The 21716-nt window shown below is 47.0% G+C and overlaps 1 protein-coding gene across 1 annotated transcript in view; it reads right to left on the bottom strand.

Annotated features, from left to right (window-relative positions):
* LOC120797391 (astrocytic phosphoprotein PEA-15) overlaps positions 1-21492 on the bottom strand; it is a 47050-nt gene extending 25558 nt beyond the window's left edge. The window contains exon 1 of the mRNA XM_040141020.1: positions 21111-21492. The gene's annotated coding sequence lies outside the window, so the exon portion shown is untranslated. The remainder of the gene's footprint in view (positions 1-21110) is intronic.
* Between the last annotated feature and the right edge of the window lie 224 nt (positions 21493-21716).

Genomic DNA, 21716 nt, shown 5'->3' with positions numbered 1-21716 from the left:
CGAAGAGGAACTAATACTCTGAACAGGAAGCAGAGCAGGAACATTAATTTTCAACTAAAAAAAATTATTATGATTACTTTATGAGGTAAAGTCTCCTTCGGTCCTAAATTTAACCACAGCCGAGCAGACTGAATGAAGTAGAAGTAGACAAGGTGAAGGAGACTACAGTAGGTAACTATAAACACCTAATCTACGAGTAAATACATCAAACATCACATATTAATGATATCTGTGAGAGGATCCCACCAACAGAATTTTTTCTCAGTGATTTTACAGAACCGTTGGTGAAGTTACTAGCTTGATACTACTGATGCAGTGGCTCTTCTCCAAACGGCTGCTTAGGATCAGCAGCAACAAAATAACTTGTTTACTTCTTACAGAAACATGTCAGCGCGCGCCAAGTCCGGATTAAAATTTCCCAAGTTGTAGTACAGGGAGCACGTGAGGGACTGCTGCTCAAAAAGGCTCTGAGTTTGATGAGGGACATGGACACTAAAAACAAGCTGCAAGGGGAGGCAAAGCTATGCACCTGCTGTGTGAGTTTCAACATGTGTTGTCAATAAATAGTCCGTAAATTATCGGGCAGGTACTGGGAAATGTTTTTTTAAAATTTGCTCACATCCCATCATAGTTTTGTATTAAAAAATTGGTTAGCGAAGGTTAAGTGTTAGCAACCCAATGTAAGCTCCTTGGTGTGTGATGATCAAGTCTCTTTCTCCGTCAATTTGTGTTTCCCCTTACCCTAACCCTAACCTGAGCCAAAACAGATCCCTAACCCCAGTTGTTTCCTGAGACGGCTAACCTTACCCTTACCCTGACCAAAGCGGGCGAGGCTACGGGAAATGGTACCTTGAAGGGGAACCAGACTTTGGCCCAATCCCAATTCCCCCCCTTGGCCCTACCCCTGGATTTGGAGTGCCCTCGAGTGGGTAGTGGCACTTCAGAATGGAGCTGCAAGGGTCAGGGGTCGGAATCTTTACCTAGGGAAATGGGACATCACTTGTTACCCGTTTCGCAAGACATTCTGGGAATTTTCTTCTACCACTCCGGTCGGAGTCTGCATCTGAAAACGCTCCGTTAGCAGGGGCCATTTGGAGGGTTAGATGACCACTACCCCCCCCCCCCCAAAAAAATGGGACACCCTACCCTACCCTCCTTTTGCACGTGACGCATGATAAATAGAACCAATAAGTTTCCAAAAATGTCAAACTATTCCTTTAATGAGCTGAAAAAAGTAGACTTTGAGGAGAAAAATCCATGTAACACTTCAGGTGACGACAGTCCAGGCAAGTGCTGCCGACAAAAAAGAAAAAAAAAAGGTCACACACACACACACACACACACACCTCTCATTTCCTTTTCTCACATCCTCACAGTCTCCAACACCTTTTCTTCATTTTCCAAACCCGCCCTCATCTTGTTGCTTCACTTCCTCCATCCACACTCTGCAACCTCCACCGCCTCCACGCTTCCATCTCCTTCACTCCTATCATCACATTTCTTTTTCTCCTGCTCCCATAATCTCACACATTCTGCATCGCCCCTGTTTTCTCCTTCTGAGACTCCTCCAACATCTTCAGCATCTTCCAACCTGTTGTCTGTGAACCCGATCCTCTGCAGATCCTCATGATACTGATACTTCATTTTAGTCCATCTTTGACGGACATTACATTAATCAGAATTGTCTAAATCAAGCCATTACAAACCCTGTGTGAAAGTGAGTTTTTTTTGTCTAAATGTGAATGAAATCTAGACATTTTCACCTGTCCGAGTTATAGCTTTTGTGTCTATGCTTCAGATTAAAAAATTATTTTAATAGCACAAAAGGTGTTTGTGCACTTGGCCCTTATCTTGACCGGAACAGAGAAGTTCAACATTTGGGAATACGCTTATTTGCTTTCTCGCAGAGAGCTAGATTAGAAGATCGATACCACTCTCATGTCTGTACAGTAAATATAAGGCAGCAGCGGTCGCTTAGTTTAGCTTAGCGCAAAGAGTGAAAAACGGGAAAAGAGGGTCAAGCTTGCAAGCAAGTTTCGATTTCAGGGCTTTGTGTCCTGAATCATTGAGAAGCAGAAACATCCATTTTTATGGCCTTGGCCATAACGTGGCTTTTCTACCCTGAAAACACCTCTGCCACACGAAGAGCGCGCTCCCTCTCTCTTTTTCTTTGTCCGTCTCCCAGCAATATGCAAACAAAGGCAATGAAACAAGCACAGAGGCCAAAAGACAAACACACACACACACACACACACACACACACACACAGTGGTTCAAGATCACTTACATACAAAGCAACGCTGATAAAAGGCCCACTCTGACTTTGATGGTGCAGGGTTTGTTTCGCAATCACTCTGCACACAGTACCTTTGCATAAATAACTTCAAGTGGCTGACTGAACAGGAAAGACAAAAAGAAAAAAGAAAAAAAAAAGGAAAAAAATCCCAGGTCCTCATTGGCTCCCGCCTGATCCCAGATGGACCTATGGCTGGATGGAAAAAGGCAAGGCTGGAAAGAAAGACGAGAGAGAAAAAGAAAACAATTGCTCACGTGTTCACCTATCTTTTCAATGAGCTGATGCATCTGCTGTCTTGGACACATCGAAATAGCAGTAGCACCTTCCTCCGAGTGTCATACGAGACAGCTTTCTCCAGCCACCACCCATCGCTTCATCTCCGGCATATTGCCTCCCTGCGTAGGTGCATTCGACAGAGACCTGCACTCGCCTTTTCCAGGCCGTTATCAGCGTGTGAACATTCTCCCTTCGACAACATGCTTCTCACCCCTATTGTTGGCCTGTGGTATTCACGAATGTGAAGCATACGCAGGGGTGTTAGCCTGTGACTCTGGGTTTGTTCATCCTGCCCGTCACCGCCTTTGCAGCAGCTGCTGTTTAGCCTGTCGTGGTTGAGATGGTAGGAAGCTGCGCAGAGGGGATATAGGTATGGACCCAAACAGATGCACATGTTTACTAGACTTATAAGGACTTTTCACCCCCAGCACCTTAAGCTCCAAGTGATAATCCCCGACCTGTAGATAGTATTAAAGATCAGTAAAGGTTTGGTTGGGTTTAGGCACAAAAACAACTTAGTCAGGTTTAGGGAAGGTTCATGGTTTGGATTAAAATAGCTACCCAGTTAAGATTAGAGGACCTTCGTCATCATGGTTACATTAAGAACCACTTGAGTACGTACAAGCCCGTGCTGACTGTTGGAAGTACAATAGAAAGGAACAGGGTTTGTCTGATGAAGGCTGTCGTTCTGTTGACCCATCCGTCCACCACAACCTCCTCCCTTTGTAGACGACATTATCTGACTTCTTCGTTTGCTCCCGATGGACAAGAATCATAATTCTTATGATCACCTGAGGGATTTGTCACTTGAACGTAAAGTTTGCTGTTTTCGTGTACTTGTTGTAAAGACCGATGCTTCCATTTTCCTGCCAGGACAGTCTGGTTCTGAACATACTGATCACATGGATGAAGTTGGATGTATAATACCTTTTTTTTGGTTGTAAAAATGGGTCACCATTAGGCACTGCAATGTATAGTTATCTTCTCCATTAATCAACTAATCCTGTGGTCTAAAACTTCTCAGAAAATAGTGAAAAATACCCATTAAAATTTCACAGGCAACAGACGGACTTACGGGAATGGCTCGTTTTGTCTGGAAAAACAGTCCAAAACCCAAAGATGTTCAGTTTTCTATCACAAAAAAAAACAAAACAAGCAGCAAATCCACACATTTGAAAAGCTGTCCATAGGATTTGGGGTTATTTTTTAATTGAAAAAGGATTCCAATGATTAACTATCAAATTTGATGCTGATTAATTAGTCGATTAACTAATCATTTCAGCGTTAGTCACCATTCTTACCATCACCATTGACCATTCTGTTAATGACCAAAATAAAAACTTTTTAAAGCCACCTTCAAGTCTGCAGAGGACTGTGTATTTGATTCTTAAAGTGTACATTCTGGGTGGAGCTTCCCCTGTAACACTTATCCTAATTCTACCACCGAATTCACAAATGATTTTTGTCACATTTTTATCCATGTTACGACATTTGGTCCTCACAAATATGGAAATACAAGAGCATAAACACACGCGCGCGCGCACACACACGCACACACACAAACATTTACACCAATATACATGGTCATGCACGTACGTCACTGTTTTGTATATTTTAATAAAGCTGCATTTCTTTATGTATGAAAACGTCAAGTAAATTCAGTTATAGAATCATTTCACTTCGCTACAAGGTCGCACACAAACATGTACACACACACACACACACACAGAACACACACAGTTACACAGCAGGCCTCGGTCCGGATGCCGGCATTCTCCACAGTGATAATGGAGCTGTATCCCACTGTAATGCACAGTTCACTGAGACTGGCTCTGCTCCAGATGGAGAGGCAGTGAGGAAAAGGAACAGGATGCCATAACCTCGCCTCACACAGTGGACAAGAGCCACAGCTGCAGACGCACACACTTACGCGCACACACACACACACACACACACACACACACGAACACACACAGGAATAATCAGTCCAGAGCACCCACGCATGCTTCAACCCACATGAATGCTTTCCTCTACAGAAAAGCAGACACACACACGACAGATCTACTGTACGTGTTTATATTAAAACAGACATGGGCATGGGCAAACACACTCGCACACACGTTCATGCAGTGGCTGCTACATTCACCATAAAAACACAAGAAAACTGGCCTCGGCACACACCGACATCACACATTTGCACACGCCCTTACATGAAGCACACTTCACGAAGAGTGTCGGCTGGAATCGTGCCGCTCCACTGTCTGACGAGAGCAGAAAGTAAAGGTGGCAGCGGTGTTAGAAGCGGCGGAGGAGTGGGAGGAAGAAAAACGGCCTTTTGCTGTGTTTTTCAGTCTCTGCGCGACGAGAAAGACAGAGGAGTCACGATGTGTGAGGGGGACTTGTCGCTGGAAAGTAATAACGTCTGACCTGTTTGGACAAGGAAGCCGAAAAGCCTCCTTTTCTCAGTTCTCTAATAGAGCTGGTTCATTTCCCTTAGAAGCACAGCAGGGGGGGAAAAAATGGAGGTCCTACCAAGACCCAATCAGAAATTATGTTTTTGTTTTCTAATCTGCAATTAGTTACTTGTTTAAATTACAGTGTGGGTAATTTAAAGTCCTCCTTCAGCTGTTTTCACTGATGCAAGGGCAAATTTTTCAACGAGGGGCTTTTCTTCTCGTCCAGGAAAAATGTAGTAGACTTAAAAACATGCCACTGTAGCTATAGCTCTGATGATTTTGCAACGCATCTTAAAACAAAAGAGACAACACCCATAAAAAGCAGAGTTTCTAGCAAGTTTTTGAAGAGGAGGTAGAAGATATACTGTGGTATTTAGAAATCCAGAAGATGTGACTTTAGATGCTGGGAAAAACAAACCCTCCTTTTTCTATTAAACTTACACAGACACGCTCTATTAATGTGATATACAAGCTTCACCAGATGTCAGGAAGCCGAGTGGAGAAAAGACAGCGGTTGCGATCCGGGACTCCCTGTTTGGGAGTATTTTGGGTTCCGATCTGATGCTAAAAGTCAGGCAGACGGAGCTGTGTGCACCATTCGCTGCAAGAAACCTATGGCGAAAGCATAACACATCAAACCGTTGTTGTCCAGGGCGGCTTGGACAAATAGCATGTGTGCTTCAAGTGCAGCATCTGGATAAATATTCAGCACAGAGGGGAACACGGTGACCCTGCAATGCTCCCAACTAAAGCCGGTCAAGGTACACATATTTATCTTCAGTTCCTTTTCCTTGTTTTTCTGTTCCTCTGATGGATTTTAGTGTCCGATCATGAACACACCTAGAAGGCATTGCCACAGAAGCACAGATTTAAGACCTTGGCTTACGTAAGAGCAACTCTATGCTTCTTTGTTTCAGTTTCTGCAGGACTCCAGACTTCCAGACAGGCGGAGGTTACTTGTATTCTTTCTTTTGTATTCTCCTGCTGTAATCTATCGCAACGACTTTCTTATCTAACAGGATATTACACTACTGCACATTCGACACACTGCAAGAGTTAAAGATTGAATATGAGCTCTCGAATTTCAGTATCGATACTAATATTGTATGTAAAGGTCTGAAATGAAGCAAAAGGATCGAATGACTCATTGTAGCTGTATATTTTGTGGAGCTCGAAACGTTTATGACAGAGCTTTTAAATCCCACAAAATGATAGACTTATGAAATATCTGAAAGTTAAACAGTTATACGGGGCCACTGGTTTGATTTCAAAAGCTAGTCAGCATAATTAAGAGCATGAATAAAAGGTAGGAAAGGGGAAAACCTCAGTGCAGGTTTTACAGGCCTCTGATCAGGGAGCATTTTATATATGATACATCAGCATAACCTTAATTATTATGTATTGTAATCTTTCAAACTTGGAGGATCCTGTTGGTAAACGTGTTAAAATGTTGGTAACAAAAAACTGCTGGATGATCAGCATGAAAAAGAGTTATTTTGTCAGTGATGAAGGTCTTGCATCAGCCTGTAAAAAAGTGTTTTAATTGAGGAATTCAGGATTACTCTAGATCTTGAATTCTCAGCATTTTAGAAAAAGGATAAAAGGACGTGGGCGGAGAGTACATCCATACCCTGATCCTTAATCTACAGTAACCGCCACTACAAACACGAGAGCTGCTGCTGCTGCTCCAAATTTCAGGAAGAAAAATAAAGAAAGGGGGAGGAGGGAGAGGAAAGGTTGAAAAGAGAAAGGAAGGAGAGGAGAGAAAGGGTGATGGGAAGGAGAGGAGGGTGGGGTGTAAGTCTGAGTCATCGTCAGTTACAGCCATCATCTGAGCCGAAGGGGGAGATGAGACAAGGCGCACACACACAACACGCACGCACGCACGCACGCGCGCGCACACACACGAACGCACACCGCACACACGCACGCACGCACGCACGCACGCACGCACGCACGCACGCACGCACGCACGCACGCACGCACGCACGCACGCACGCACGCACGCACGCACGCACGCACGCACGCACGCACGCACGCACGCACGCACGCACGCACGCACGCACGCACGCACGCACGCACGCACGCACGCACGCACGCACGCACGCACGCACGCACGCACGCACGCACGCACGCACGCACGCACGCACGCACGCACGCACGCACGCACGCACGCACGCACGCACGCACGCACGCTCGCACGCACGCTCGCACGCACGCACGCTCGCACGCACGCTCGCACGCACGCACGCACGCACGCACGCACGCACGCACGCACGCACGCACGCACGCACGCACGCACGCACGCACGCACGCACGCACGCACGCACGCACGCTCGCACGCACGCACGCACGCACGCACGCACGCACGCACGCACGCACGCACGCACGCACGCACGCACGCACGCACGCACGCACGCACGCACGCACGCACGCACGCACGCACGCACGCACGCACGCACGCACGCACGCACGCACGCACGCACGCACGCACGCACGCACGCACGCACGCACGCACGCACGCACGCACGCACGCACGCACGCACGCACGCACGCACGCACGCACGCACGCACGCACGCACGCACGCACGCACGCACGCACGCACGCACGCACGCACGCACGCACGCACGCACGCACGCACGCACGCACGCACGCACGCACGCACGCACGCACGCACGCACGCACGCACGCACGCACGCACGCACGCACGCACGCACGCACGCACGCACGCACGCACGCACGCACGCACGCACGCACGCACGCACGCACGCACGCACGCACGCACGCACGCACGCACGCACGCACGCACGCACGCACGCACGCACGCACGCACGCACGCACGCACGCACGCACGCACGCACGCACGCACGCACGCACGCACGCACGCACGCACGCACGCACGCACGCACGCACGCACGCACGCACGCACGCACGCACGCACGCGCGCACGCACGCACGCACGCACGCACGCACGCACGCACGCACGCACGCACGCACGCACGCACGCACGCACGCACGCACGCACGCACGCACGCACGCACGCACGCACGCACGCACGCACGCACGCACGCACGCACGCACGCACGCACGCACGCACGCACGCACGCACGCACGCACGCACGCACGCACGCACGCACGCACGCACGCACGCACGCACGCACGCACGCACGCACGCACGCACGCACGCACGCACGCACGCACGCACGCACGCACGCACGCACGCACGCACGCACGCACGCACGCACGCACGCACGCACGCACGCACGCACGCACGCACGCACGCACGCACGCACGCACGCACGCACGCACGCACGCACGCACGCACGCACGCACGCACGCACGCACGCACGCACGCACGCACGCACGCACGCACGCACGCACGCACGCACGCACGCACGCACGCACGCACGCACGCACGCACGCACGCACGCACGCACGCACGCACGCACGCACGCACGCACGCACGCACGCACGCACGCACGCACGCACGCACGCACGCACGCACGCACGCACGCACGCACGCACGCACGCACGCACGCACGCACGCACGCACGCACGCACGCACGCACGCACGCACGCACGCACGCACGCACGCACGCACGCACGCACGCACGCACGCACGCACGCACGCACGCACGCACGCACGCACGCACGCACGCACGCACGCACGCACGCACGCACGCACGCACGCACGCACGCACGCACGCACGCACGCACGCACGCACGCACGCACGCACGCACGCACGCACGCACGCACGCACGCACGCACGCACGCACGCACGCACGCACGCACGCACGCACGCACGCACGCACGCACGCACGCACGCACGCACGCACGCACGCACGCACGCACGCACGCACGCACGCACGCACGCACGCACGCACGCACGCACGCACGCACGCACGCACGCACGCACGCACGCACGCACGCACGCACGCACGCACGCACGCACGCACGCACGCACGCACGCACGCACGCACGCACGCACGCACGCACGCACGCACGCACGCACGCACGCACGCACGCACGCACGCACGCACGCACGCACGCACGCACGCACGCACGCACGCACGCACGCACGCACGCACGCACGCACGCACGCACGCACGCACGCACGCACGCACGCACGCACGCACGCACGCACGCACGCACGCACGCACGCACGCACGCACGCACGCACGCACGCACGCACGCACGCACGCACGCACGCACGCACGCACGCACGCACGCACGCACGCACGCACGCACGCACGCACGCACGCACGCACGCACACAAACACTCACGCCCGCACGCACGCACGCACGCACGCACGCACGCACGCACGCACGCACGCACGCACGCACGCGCTAACATCACCATGCTAGGTATAATGTTTAACATGTTCACCATCTCAGTTTAGCATGTTAGCGTGCTAAACATTTGCAAAATACAGCGTTAGGCTGATGGGAATGTCATTAGCTTTGCAGGTATTTAGTCATAAAGGAGAGTATTGGAAACGTTTAAAATTGGACTAGATGATGGTGCTCTATGGTTAGCTTAGAAATCACCAAAGTTGTTACAATTAATCCGGATAGGAACATGACTGTCTGTACCAAATTTGATGGCAATCCATCCAATAGCTGTAGAAACATTTCATGCAGGAGTGGAAGTGTGTGGGACTACAGCAAAAGTCAGGGGAATCACGAAAGTCATCAGGATTTATCATCTGGGAGCCATGAATGTCTGTACAAAATTTTGTACAAAACCAATCCAGTGGATGTTGAGATATCTCACGGGAAAAGAGAAATCTCTGGCCCGCCGGTGGCGCTAGATGACAAGTCAGGGCATCACCAAAGTCATGCGTATTCATCGTTCGAGGACCGTGAATGTGTTTTCCATATTTAATGGCGATCTATGTAACGACTGGCCATCCGACACTCCAGCCTCTACTGCAACGATCCTGGCACGGCTAGATACAACGAAACTTAGTTAGGGGTGTGTATAAGCTCTTTAAAAAAACACTGCTTCACACATACACACTGAGACGAAGAAGTCAGTTATTTCTCTGATTCTTGTTAAATAAAACATGTCCGGTCACTATTTCTTAAATTCTTGAGAAAACCTTTTTTTCGGATATGTGGCGTATAGTAATGTGACATGAGGGGCAGTTATGCAGCCGTCATAATACCCACAGTCACAGTGAGGGACAATATCAAGGATATTGCTGCTTTTTTACCATATCATGACCAACACATTTAAACTGATTACGCTAAGTAGTAGTAGTAGTAGCAGTGGTATACAATCACGAAAGACTGCTAATTAGCTCCTTGGTTACAAAACCAACCTTGCCTTAGCAACCACCAAACCACTTGCTTTAGCAACCAATAAAGCTCTGTCTTCTTACAGTAATTATCAGTACGGCTGAAATGTAACTTTCGTCACTTTGATTGCTTGGATCCAATTATTGCTTCTGTAATGCAACCATAAAAGACCCATTTGCTCTATTACACATTCTTGTTGTGCTCCTAATGTGAGAGTAGATGCCGTGTGAGGTCTTCAAAAAAAAAAAAAAAAAAAAAGGAACACGGCAGGGTGATTATTGTTTCCCTCTCATTTTCTCGTTCTAGCGATGGTTTCAATCACACGGTCCCCGTATCAACTTTCTGTCAGTGCTTTGCCTCTCCCGTTAAAGCAAAGGTAAAACTGGCTTTCCCACTAGAGTAGTTCCCTGTCTGTCCAAAATCTGTCTGTCTAAAACATCACCAAGGGGCTCCGTCTAATATGAGCAACGGAGCAGCGCTGTGATGACTAAGAGGGTTTTTGTAATAATCGAGTGCACATACAGTAGAGTGTGACTCAGGTTAGTCTGCTCAAATATTGAACTGCAATGTGTAGTTTGCAGGAGCCTTTCTCAACACACGGCACATCTTCTGGAGGCCATGCTGAGGGGTCAGCTGTAAGGTCACTACTGCTTCCGACTAGAAACTGATTCTCTGACATTTTAAATCAATTTTGCCCAATGCCAACTTAACTAGCTAATATTAGGTAAGTAACCGTTCAGCTAACCAGCTAACCTATTATTTCAGTCACACAAAATGTCATCATGGCATCGGCTAATAAATAAAAAAAACCTCTACTCTTTACCAATGTTGTTGATGTGATGTAGCTTCAAGTTAACTTTCTTTGTAAATTAAAGTCCCAGACTTTACCACCCCCTAGTGGCAGAATCAAGCATGGCACAGATTTTTCTACAATTAACAGGTGACGTCAACATTTTTTGAAAGATGCTACCATCACAAACAAATTTTTCTTTATCTACTACGTAAGACGAAAGTGTAAGGGAAACGCAAACGGTAATGGTATATATATATATATATGTGTGTGTATATGTAGATTCAGTAATTTATTTTATCGGTAAAAGTAAACAATCTATTTATACATATATATATATATATATATATATATATACACACATACATACATACATACATATACATATATATATATATATACATATACACATATGTGTGTATATATATGTGTGTGTATATATATATATATATGTGTGTGTATATGTATATGTATAAATAGATGTATAAATAGATTGTTTACTTTTACCGATAAAATAAATTACTGAATATAACTACGTGAACACATAACAGTGTTTTACTGGCGTCTTTCCTCTTCTTGTCCAGTTAAGCCTACTATAGCAAATGCCTGCACTGAACAGTCTTCCAGTCGACTTGCAATATTGAACCAGACAAGTGCCATCCCTTAAGCTTTAGGCAAACCGTTGAAAATAGTACAGGCAGTTGATGTCTGTGATGGTCACCTTTGCACAAATCTAAACATCAAGCATCCATCTTGGATCGTTGTAGTAAATTTGTCCCGGCGCCGATACCAACAACAGTGCTAAATGCGACAATTGTGCTAAATTGTAATAAAATTTGTGTAAATGAAGCTTCAACTGAACAAACGAGACAGGAATGGATCCTCATTTAGAGAGATGTTTATACTAGGTTGCACATGTAATCAAATGTAAAAGGCTATAGGGGCTGTGGAATGGGTGACGACAAAAATTAGTGAGAAGATGTTCCTATAATGTTGAATGCTAAGTGCTGCAAAGAAAGAAAAACAGATGTGGGACCAGGCTGAAGTCAAACCACAACAAGGGCAGATGTGGCTTGTGGGCTGCTCGTTGCCCAGCTCGGGTTGAGATTCTCCAAAAACTCTGTGAAAAAGGTATTACATAAAAGCTTCCAGTCGAGCCTTTGTGTGACGGTACACTGCATTAGCGCAAGCTGCAATACCTCGAGCACTAGGTGGGTACACAGGTCCCCAGGGGGTTACATAAACAACATACACAGAGCAAGTTTGACGCCTGCATCGCATTTTATCAGTTAGAGTGGAAGTGCGTGCGCCCGTGTGTCTGTGTATGTGTATGTGTGTGTGTGTGTGTGTGTGTGTGTGTGTGTGTGTGTGTGTGTGTGTTTGTGAGTGTGTGTGTGTGTGTGTGTGTGTACTTTGCGAATTTTTCTTCTCTGTGGCACGGAGGTTAACCTGATTCCTGAGGCTTTTTTAACCACACATACAGTACATGGACATAAACACAGCCCTGAACACACAAATACAGTGGAGGAGGGGAAGGAGGTAATAATATTAAGGCCGACAAATACACATCCTGGGCTTTAACTGATGAGTTCAGGAAGGAAACTTCCTTTTTGAGACAGATGACATGGATGGATACTCATAGTTGAGAGAGAAGACAGGGTTTAAAAGTAAATTTATAGCTACAACATGTATTTTAGCAGCTTTTGATTCTTGTTCAAACGATCTTCCATGAAGTACATGTCGTCTCACCAACATTTGGCATAAAAAAAAAAAATGACCGCGGCTTTGAATCACCTCATCGAGGCACTCACTCATGGCTCATCAGAGCAACTGCCAAGACCTGTGCTTTCCACCCACGCCACGAGCTTCTTCATCATACACACACACACACACACACAGACACACACACACAAAGTGCAGTCATCGTCCAAAGAGCAGATGAAGACGTGCAAACACACCAGACCCCCCGACGGGCGCTGCCAGCTTCTCCACTGCACCACAGGCTGAGTCCTCGTATGTCGCATGACAAAAACAAAAACTGGCCAAAAAGTTAGCTGTGTGTCACACACACACACACACACAAGGGTTATTATAGTTTAGGATTCAGAATTGAGTTCATTGTCTTGATTCTGACGTATCTTTAATGATGAAATGACAACGGTTCAGAAAATCTACTGAAGAGTTTTTTTTTGCCTTATTGTAATTGCATTGTAAGTCTGTGAAGGACAAGGACATTTTACATTTTTGTGAAATACTTTTATTCATTTTCTTGCCGAGAGTTATTTGAGAAGACTGACGCCACTCCCGTGTCTGTATGATAAATATGAAGCTTCAGCCAGTACATGGTTAGCTTAGTTTAGCACAAAGAGTTAGCCTGCCTTTGCCCAGGATTAATAGAAGCCACCTACCATCACTGCTAAAGATAATCAAGTAACACGTTATATGTTGTTTGTTAAATCTGTAGAAACTGAAGTGTAAAGAATACAAGCTGTGGTTTTACGGGGGATTATGTGCCAGACTATTTAAGCTAAGCTAACAAGCTGCTGGAGGTAATTTCACATTCACCGTACAGACATGAGATTGGTACCAATTATCTTATCTAGCTCTTGTCACCTCTAAAGTTTAACCCTTAAATCTTGTTTGTTTAATCCGTACAAAAACCGATGTGTAAAAATAACTCAGAGCCAGGCTAGCTGTTTACTTCTGCCACCAGTCTTTATGCTAAGCTAAGCTAACTGGTCTCCTGCCAGTGGCTACATATTTAAAAGACAGGTTCGAGAGTGGTATCGCGATCTTATCGGCCAACTCTCAGCAAGAAAGCAAATAAACTACACACACTGTGCACGCTGACAGACAAGGGTGAAAAACAGTTGGATGCGGGGACTTTTTCAAAGTCAATTTGATGATTAAAACCGATGTGAGAGAGAGAGAGAGAGAGAGACAGGCAGACAGACACAGAGTCAACACTTTGAGGTGACCTTTGACAGAATATCCTGTAACACCTGAAAGACACAGACACACACACACACACACACACACACACACACACACACACACACACGCACGCACGCACGCACACACACGGCAGAACTGTATTCACCTCCCTCCTCTCCTGCTTCAATCGAATCAACTCTTATCAAATCCTATCGGACCCACTGAGGCGTTTCATTTGGAGTTGAGCAACAGAGTAGTTTATGCACACAGACGAAGGCGAATGGCCCGAATCAAAGTGTGTATAAGTGTGTGTGTGTGTGTGTGTGTGTGTGTGTGTGTGTGCATTTAAAAGCGAGAAAGCGAGCGTTGTGTGCATATCCACGTGTTTGTGCGTGTGCCTCAGTCAATCTGCACTGTTGCTGTTTGTGTGGCTCTGCTTCTCTGTGTAGGCTTAGGTGTACAGCATCCGTGTATACTGTAAATCAGTAAATCATTTCCTCCATTATTCTGGCCACTGTGAAGACCAGACAGATTGGGTTTACGAAACACTTCCACAGCTGTGTTAAGGCGGGAAACACCCCTGTGTTTTTTCCCTCCATCCATAAAAGCAAAAAAATCACTTCAGTTTTGCACATATCCGTGCTAAAGTCGCACCTTTTTACATCCCGCTGCTCCACCCCAGAAGAGGAAATTTGAAAACTCCGCAGTGTGCAGTATTTGCGTGGATGTAGTTACAACACGGAGCAGTGCAGATGATACAGATAAACAACATCAAAAGTGGAAGCAAGCATTACAAAGTAGCTTTTTGCTGGTGTAGGCGTCACTTGTAGCACAGCAACCAGCACACCACGCAATCAAGCAGTTGCTGGGGCGATTAAATTTGTGTGGGTTTTTTTTGTTTTGTTTTTGGTGTGTTTGTGTGTGTGTGTGTGTGTGTGTGTGTGTGTGAGCGAGTGTGCGTGCGTGCGTCCATGTGGCTGCAGCCTGAGAGGGAAAGGCTTAACCTCTGTTGCACTGGGGAATTTTAAATAAATTACTGCACACACACACACACACACACGCTGCTTCAGTTATACAAACGCTGTATCAAGGTAAATCTGTCCTTTGGGTTAAAAGCCTGATAAATTGTGACTAGCTGCTCATTTACTCTTCCAAGTAACGTATACATTTTTTATGCTAATTTTCAAAGTAGAAATCAACATAATCATCTTGCCAAATATATTAAGCTGCAAATGAAACAGTACATATTCATATACTGCAGGCTAGTGGGTGGATATGGATTAAAAAAAAAAAAGAAAATACACACCTAACAGAATAATCTGTAATGTATCTAGAAGATAACAAATCTGGGCAAGGGAAGAAAATCAGATCATAACCGGTTATGTAACTGGAAATGTGGACTTCCCCTGTAAGGCATCACTTCCTGTTTGCCCAAGAGCGGAGGAATCCAGCACAAGACAGTAAACTGTATTTTGTTATAGACATTTTTAAAAACAGAGGAGGCGGAAAGCTTGGCTCTGGTTGCCGGTCTCACTCTTACTCATCCCTGCTTGCACTGTCGCTTCCTGCGACCTGAGACTAAGTTCTCCCGTGTCGTCCTACCTGGTACACGGTTGTGATTGTTATGGCTGTACTTGCATCAGAAGTTTCGGAGCCGGCTGAGTTGCCGACAAATGTCTGGTCTCGTTCAAGAGAAGTTTAGGCAAGTTCGCAATAACAGCGGACGGAAATGAGTTGTGCTGCACTGCGTCACACTGTTCTCTTTTTCCATTTACAGTCACTTTTGTAGTTCGGTGATTTTGACACTACACTCAGTTTTTAAATGTTTAGGAAGGTTACGTTGTTTAGGAAGGTCCAAAAATATCATTGTATGCTGTAGCGTTAAGATTTCCCTCCAGTGGAATTAAGGGGCTAATCCCTTACCCTTATCTAGTAGTATCATCTGTAGACCAGTTTTGGAAACTTTGGGGTGCATCATTTGGAGTCGTGTTTCTGGCCCCATGATGAACGCAAGTCCAACATTTATTCTCCTCCCAGCTCTGTTTCAGGCTTTACCAACTCTTGAGGGAAACATCTGGCCCCTTTGGCTACTAAATGCTCCACTGTGTTCACCAGCTAGTCGCTAGCTTTGGCTGTCTGCCGTCCTATGTTGCGAAGGTACTGTTTCATGGGTGTTTTGGAGCTTTTGAGCTGAAAACAGAATCCCCGCTATGTCTGGAAACAGATGAAAGCAGTGAGAGCTAACTAAGACAGTAAGGCTGCGGGCCAGAAAAAGCAAAACAATGGCTCTGCAGAGATGAGGGAAAGGGAGTTCCCGTTATAACTGCAACATTTTAATGACTTGCCATGTTAGCATATTCGCCATATTTATCACTTTTTTCAAATAATTAGTCTTTATTCCTTTAATTGGTTTCCGAATAACTTTTACCGGTGATGTAACACGGCGTAATGACACTGACCCTCTGTAACTCAAAGCTTCCGGAGAGCCCGGCGCACACAGGGTGAAAGTAAACAAAAGCACAGCGGGGGGGGGGGGGACAAAAGGCAGGCACAGTCTGACAGTGACAGTCTGTTCCCTCTGTGCACCAGGAGGCATGTCAGAGGATCCACTGCCAAAGGAAGCGCGAGAAGAGCGGGGCTGCTCTGCTGAAAAACTTTGGTCTTTTTTCCTGATATACGAGTCCCTGCTTTGAGACCACATGAGGTATTTGTGTTGGCTCAGAGCATGATGTGATCTTGTTTGCCCTGTGTGCTGTGTTGACATGCATTGTTGTCAGATCAGGTTGATACTGGGCTTTATTAAACCTCGGGTGTCGGCCCGTCAGTGTAGTCCACAACTGATGCAATGAAGGTTAGCCTGGATTGTATTGATAATATAAAGGCTTTTCCAGAGACGTTTCTAGGCTGAAAACAATGCAGTTCTGTATTAAATCCTAAATATGAACAGTGTTAAAACAATAATAATAATAATTTTATATATATATATATATATATATAAAAACACTGAACATTAGCAACCTGAGTGACAACATTTTAGCACTGAACAGAGGCAACATTTATGTGCAGAAATCAAACCTGCTTGGTTCGAAGTGGACATTTAAAAAAATTAAAAAAAATAAAAACAAAATTCAAGGCTCTCTTCATACAAAAGGTTTGAAAAGCTTTCAGTCCACTCCACAGCTGCTGGATTTGTGATGCCCCGAGATTAAGGCCAACGCCAGATGCATTGGAGCATTGAAAGTGCTTTTGACACGTACACTATTTTTTTTTAACAAGCTAATGGAATAAACTTGTAAAGCTCTTTTCTGTGCCTTAGATTTTCTGAATTTTTTACACAATATCGGTATTCAAAAACGACTCCAAAGTTCTTAAAGGCTGAGTCTGAGTTGATTTTCAAGAAAGTTACATACACTGTTATCTTAAATAGAATAGCGAGATGTTGACTGATATGGGGCTGTTCGATATATCATATTAATTTGATTATTTAAAATTCAGCTTTCTGTAATAATCTGCAATAATGGCACTGTCGATCTGTCGCTTGGTTCACCATTTTGGTCCGGGCTGAAATATGGCTGAAAAACTTTTAGCTGGATTGTCTTGAAATTTTGCGGAGACACTGATGGTCCCCGGAGGACGGATCCCGGTGACTTTGGTGATCCCCCCGATTCTCGCTCTGGCACCGTCATGAGGTTAACGTAGCACGATGAAGTCAGTAAACGAAACACTCACATCCTGTCATTTGTCATTCCGACCTGTGATGTTTCATACCAAATGAAACCAAAAGGGAGGAGGGGGGGGGCAGAGCCGATGTTGGTGAGTCTACTTTTGTCTGAGCGAGGTTTCGATTCCCTGTTTCTTGTGGTTGCAGAACTGACCACACTCAACACCAGATTTTCAATTTTGGGTGAACTGCAGTGAATTCATGGGTTTCGGTTTGTGGTAAAGAGACAGTCGTCTTTGCATTAAAAATAACATTTTGGTCGTTAGACAGAAAACAGTAGCTGCCGTTTGTTTTTTTATGGTTGTGGTGAGGTGATTAAGTCCATTCTATTCTCTTCTACTGTCTGTTGCCTGGCATGCGTGACAACAAACAGCTTGCCGAAAGTCGGATCTGCAGTATAACTCCGTGCAAAAATTTTTTTTTCCATTTTTCCCTTGTTTTGATCGTTTTCTAGTTCCACCAGTTTAACACCGATCTTCCCAGAAAACTGTGTTTGACTCAGCGCCTGCAAACGGTCAACCACAAACATTCCCCTGGCGGCTGCGGCGGGGGGACAACAGACACCACCGATCCACACGGGAGGAAGTGAACCCGACGGAGGAAGCACATTTCTGCTGCGTTGCCCAGTCGTTGTTGTTTTTTTTTTTTTTGTCTGTCCGAGAAGACGGATCGATATGTATCACAGGGGAGAGGAGACTGGCTCCCAAAAAGCTGAGTCAAGGCGCACGCGCAGGCACGCACACACACACACACACACACACACACACACACACACACACACACACACACACACACACACACACACACACACACACACACACACACACACACACTTTTCTAAACTTGTGAGGACCCTACAGTCGCAACTGCATACCTTAAGCTTAACTCTCTTGCCTTGATTGTACCCGAAAAACTAAATCACACCTTGTCCTTAGAGACACGTCTTAACCGTCAAACAGCCATTTTGAGTCAAAATGTCCCCACTTTTCCAATAATGTCGTCAAAAAGTACACACACACAAACACACACAGGTACAATGAATGGATTACAGGGACGCTTTATTGTTGCGAGCACTCAATGAAAGACTCTTAAGCTTGATTAGAATTTACTACACTTTTCCTAAACTCGACAAACTCTCCCGTTACTGTCTCGATATAATAAAGCCGGCTCTTCTGTCTTCTGCTATGCCGGGATTGTTCAACAGCTTGTAAAAACTGCCCAGTGCGGAGGGAAAAGTATGACCGGAATGCAACCTCACAGGAAATGGACTGACAGCTGTCAAGCTGTAAAAGTGTCACACACTCTCAAGTGCTTGCGTACAGTATGCGGATGTATGCACTGCATGTCTGTGTTTGTGTGTGTGTGTGTGTGTGTGTGTGTGTGTGTAACGCAGGGTCAGGATGCAGGGGAACGACATAGATTAAGAAGCACACACGGCACACAAACTGCCTGATGTTAGAGCTGGAGCTATAAGCTGAGCAACAGAAAATTCATCAGCAGCTGCTGTTTTAATTGTTAGACTGGTCGTGTCATCTTTTCTGAAGCAAAACCTCTGCGACCCTCTCATGTTACAGCTTCTCAGCGGTGCAGACTCGCTGCTTTCTCTGGTCTTGTGTGAAAGTGAACTGAATGTGTTTGGGTTCTGGACTGTGGTCCGGACGAGATGACATAACACTGCGCCCTGGGAGATCGTGAGGGGCGTTTTCCAATATTTTCTGACATCTTACAGACCGAAAATAACCAGCCGATCAATTGATACTGACAGCCACTGTCAGTTACAGTCCTATTTAAAATAAGATTAAAATACAGACACAGAGCTCCGCACTGCTATATACACTAAAGTATGTAAAAATAATCTCAGTCGCCACGGCTTTCACTGCATTATATTTACCCCCGCTGCTATTTATTATGCAAACAGGGATTCCTAAGAATTTAAACCTGTTTCTCTCTTTTCTCCTTGTTTCTTTCATATTTTATCCCTTTTCACGTTTCACGTACAGCATTCTGAGCTGCCCTGTAGTGCTAAACCAAAAAAAAAAAAAACTACCTTTACTTTGCCTTTATAACAAATTTTACACTGAGTTCAAGCAAAAAAACACCGTAGGCCCAATCAACAGTCAACAAGAATATTATAGGAATACTTTTGTCACACTATCAGGGGATTTAAAAAAATGGATAATACAGGGATATCGGGTGAAACGAGCCAGGTATCGGCGAAGGAGAGGAGTTCTGGTCACCCCCGCCCCTCCCAGAACACGCATAGACACTAAGTGTTGGCTGGCCAGACACATCCATTCATAAAAGACCCACCCCTTCCCCATCCGTTCAGGCACACTCACTCACTCACACACACACACACACACATCCGGGACGGTCACAGGTGGCCGCCAAGTGCTCTATTATCGCCTCTGTCCTCTGACTGAATTCTGCGTGGGTTTAGAGGCAGAACATTCCAGATAATCTGGCCCAAAGGCACTGCAGTGATCCTTCAGAACGCAGACATGACCCACTAAGAAACACCCCACAAAGACCCGGGAAACAAACCCCTACCAGGCCAGCATTTTACCACGTAGTAACTTCTCCTGATTCCACAGGAGAAGATGTAACAACGCCACTGAATCAAGCTTCCATAGGAGTATTGTGGGAATCGCGGGCCGGGAGGTAATGGAGAGGACATCGGATACATGAATGCCCACAGCAACACTAAACCCAATCCAATTAGTTTAATCAATGGTGTGTTAAATGCCCTCTTGAGAGTGGGAAATTCACCAACCGGCCACCGAGCTGTCAAGTTGATGACGGGGTCGTGTCAAGTTTACAGCACATTTTAAGGCAGCCATATTTACATCCTTTTTAATTTTTCTTACAGCGTTGAGCTATTTCAGGGGGGAAATCCGTTTGTTCATAAACAGGAAGAAAATGTTCTTCCAACGTCTCAGGTGTCGACTTGAAGGAATTTCATCCGGGTTTTACGTTTTACGCTTTTCTAAGCCAATGTAAAATTATGTGGCGATGAACGCCCCGTCCCTTCAACCCCCCCCCCCCCCCATCTTCGATGCTTAAAAACAGGGCGGAAAACCACGTTTTACAGGTTTTCACGGAGCCGTCACGGCAACGGTATGCGAGGATGAGAAGTGATCCACAGCCACGAACCGAGGAAGCTGACTTACCCCCGGCGCGAACCAATTAATGAACTGCACCCCGGGGAGTTTTGTCTTAAAGACCACCCCCCCCATCCTAACCCCATCCCCATCCCCAAAGGGAAGCGGTCTGGATGTGGGGAACACACTGAAGCCTGCCGGAGAAGAAGGGAGTCAAATAGAGATGTACTTACCCCGGGCGCAGCAAAATGAGTCAGCTTCAGACAGGGGGGGACTGCGGGAAGATAATCTCCTCTGGACCTCACGGAAAAGCGGCTCTGTTGGGGATGTGGTATCGGCCCGGGAGAGGACGGGACGTTGCTGCAGGGAAGAAATAGGGGGGGAAAAAAAAAGAAGAAAAAAAAAGTCCACTCCGGTGGTGTCTCGGTGGTGGGGTTCGGGTCGGTTCACTCGCGCGGCTTCGAGTCGGATCTTCGCTGATGGATTTGAGTGTGTGTCGTGGACGACGGGAGACGCGGCCGTGACTGAGGGGGGGGGTTGGGAGGGGGGAAGACGCGGGCGAGATGAAGTGTCAGTCGGCGTTTGGGGATAAGGACACAGAAGCGTCGTGGTTCCTCCGGGTCCGTCCGCCTCGCTGTCCGCTGCACTGTAACCGGCTGCTGAAACGTGGAAACGCCTTTTCCTCGCTCGCTCTCTCTCTCTCTCTCTCTCTCTCCCGGTCACGGTTAAGCGCGCTGTCTGATTCGTCCAAAGATCGTCTACTAAGAGACAATGGCCCACTCTCTCGACAAAAAAAAAAAACCACGATAAAATCTGGACAAATTCCGATTCAACTTCGG

This window comes from Xiphias gladius, chromosome 12 (genome assembly GCF_016859285.1).
Source record: "Xiphias gladius isolate SHS-SW01 ecotype Sanya breed wild chromosome 12, ASM1685928v1, whole genome shotgun sequence".
NCBI lineage: Eukaryota > Metazoa > Chordata > Actinopteri > Istiophoriformes > Xiphiidae > Xiphias > Xiphias gladius.
Note: the sequence above shows the minus strand (reverse complement) of the source record. Positions and strands in the feature narration are given on the sequence as shown.